This window comes from Perna viridis, chromosome 5 (assembly GCF_037379345.1).
Source record: "Perna viridis isolate PV_CMFRI_1.1 ecotype Kerala chromosome 5, ASM3737934v1, whole genome shotgun sequence".
NCBI classification, from domain to species: domain Eukaryota; kingdom Metazoa; phylum Mollusca; class Bivalvia; order Mytilida; family Mytilidae; genus Perna; species Perna viridis.
Window position 1 is genome coordinate 3,246,726 of NC_142449.1, and position 3,098 is coordinate 3,249,823.

A 3,098-nucleotide genomic window follows, 5' to 3' on the forward strand; every position below is an offset into this window, starting at 1 on the left:
CAATCATTTAGTTGCATCAGGGTAAAGATGATTAGATACTATAAGATGGTTGATTCAAATAATAAAGATATGTGTTCATGCATTATAAAACAGTCTCAGGGCGATATAAGGCCATAAAGGCTTAAAGACAACATTCAGTGAAGGAATTATTGCTTAGTATCTTACTAAAGATTCGAAACCGTGCACATCTTCCTCTTTCCTTAAATTGTAATTTTTGGTTTTGTTAGGTTTTTATGCCCTGACGGAATATCATAACCTAATTAACTTTATGCGACTCATGATAAGACCCAGTGCACTTTGGTAAAATCAAAACGTCCTTAGAACGTTTCAGACAAGCTGCCCTGCTTTCTATAACACATTCCCAACCTTACTGCTATTTATATATAACAATAAAAAAAGAAAGCGACGACGATAAAGCTAAAAAACCAAAACTTATCCAGAAACCAAAGTAATCATCTGTACAATGAGTCATTGTTTCCTGTTTTCCCGTTCAGGCCTAAAACTTGAATTTTGCCGACGTATTTTGAAATATCTCACTGTAGACGCTTCGGTATTTTTGCCGATATTTCATTTGAAGGTAAAGGAAAATCTCATCTAAGAATATATTTATTTTGGAGGTCCAACATCGATAAAACTTCACTAAAAATATAATACAAACAATACAAAACAACAACAACAACAACAACAAAACACCAAACAAATCAAACAACCAGGGAAATCTAAAACTCACACAAAATGATAAGAAAATAAAACAATTTAGAATTCTAAGAAAACTAAGATAAGCCATCCCAAGTTCAATCCTAAAACAGTTGAAAACATAATTCGAATAAAGATATTTTTGAATATTTTAAGACTATTGTTCTTGATCAAGAACTAGTTCCACATGCTACAAATTCCTGTACCTTGATGTGTTGCTTTTCTGGAAGCCTTCGTCAAGTCTGTTCAAACAAATATTAAAAATCGTGCTTTGCAAGAAATTGATGAATGTATTTCAACAATCTAGACAGTTTTACCTGGAATTTCAAGGCTATGCAATTGTAGAAACAGTGATTTTCATCTGTTTATCTGGTGAGAATCTGTTTCTCTAATTCGTTTACACTCCTTAAAACATTTCCATACCCATTACCACCCTTCTTTACATATAGACATTAAGCGTTTAATTCATAGCGCAATAGAAGAAACAAAACAACAGCAATTAGAGTGAATATTTTAGTGTAGTCATAAAACCTAAATGTCCAAACGTATATCAAATTAGCTAATAACGCATTATGCATGTCCTGTCGTCGACTGTTGAATTCAACTAATCAGCGGCGTATAGCAATCAATCGAAACAACTGGGTCAGAATTAAAGGGAATTCTTTATCATTCTTGGACAGAACTTCTGGTACTTACCGTCTTGACCTTTGCATAAAAGGATTTGAAGAAAATTTGATCAAAAGTTCAATATAAAATATAAATGATGATTGGTCAAACAGTTATGACAGAAGACAAATGTTTTATGTTTAACGTAACGTTATTTGTCTACTGAAATGATCTCTTTTTATCATTTCTCGTCTGCAAGATGTCGAGCTTAATGTGTTTTTCGATCGTACATTGCCATCAACGGAATCTGCGGGATGAAAATAATGAATACCATTTGTCATTTCCTTCACTATATGGAAAATCATTTAGCTATGAATTATCTGTTTCGAGGTCCTAACCTTGTTTATATATTTGATTGATTTCCTCAGGCAGCCTGAAGAAAGGTTAATCGGTGATTAATCATAAAGAAGCCCCACAGAATTAAATTGTTTTAAACCTAAGACTCCAACTTATTGGAAATATGATGGATGGACTAGGCGACAGATATTATAGTCACCAATCAACCTTCCGCGTTGGTTATTGGACATATCGGGAAGAAAAGTGTGTGGCTGCTTCCAATCATTGCGGAGATGTGATTTGATATGGAAAATATGATATCTGTTATGTCTGCTGGTATTTAATAGAAGTTGCTTGTTCGTGTCAAAGCTAATATGTCAAGGAACATGATTAATATACATTCAATGTAACAAGAAAGGAATCAACCAATGGAAAATACTGGATAGGTCTATAGGCTTATGTTGGCATATAAAAGACAAACTTTAAATACTTTGTTAATTTCAACTACTCTGAAACTATTGAATTTCAACCATATTTGTTTTCCATTTTCCTCTATGAATACTTTCATGACTAGAATTATGACTTTCAGTGACATAGTGTCATAGTTTTCTCTTTCCCGGGACTTTTTATGAGCAACACGGTGGGTGTTTCTAGAAAAGCAGAGGACGCTTACCTTACCGGTGCACCTGGTCCATGCTCCCAGTTTTTAGTGGAGTCCGAGTGCTCATTTACTTTTGTTACTCTGTATGTATTATTTCAGTTACTTTATGTTCTTTGTTGTGTTTGTATGTTTTCATGTCTGGTCTTTGTCCCTGGATTATATTCTTTTGATTCCCTTGATTACTCTTTCAAGAAAATGCTCTCAACTCAGCGATTAGACTGAATTTTTTTTTAATGTGATGAAGTCCAACGATTTTTACATTTTATTTGCATGATGTATAGGATGCCAACCATTATTATGAAAAAATGCTTTTTCTCTTTTTTAACTGTTGCTTACCTTTCTTTAGCTGTTATCAGTCTGCATTGACTTAGTGAGTGTTTGCTTTAACGAATACGATACTAAAGTGCGAAGGTGATAAGCAGTTGCTTATTCCAGACAAATGCACTTAAGTTTAATGATCATTCAAAAACTCAGCAGCGGTAGTAACTATTTTTGTAGTCAAAAGTGACTTATTCTATAACCAACCTATGAGCCCCCTTCTATTAGCGGATCAGGAAATTACAAAAAAAGGGTACTGACTGCCCTAAGGGGTTCATTGAAAGAAAAAAAATATAGCTGTTTATTTTTTTCTTTATAGTGAGCAATCGTTAAATGGTTATTATTCCTCCATTATTTAATGCGCCATAGGTTTTTATTTTCAAAATTGCTTTACTGTGCAAGCAAGTATTTAGTTTCTGTAATGAACAACTAGATCATTAGACATAGTACTTTAAGAAAAAAAACCCTTGTGCATAGCAAT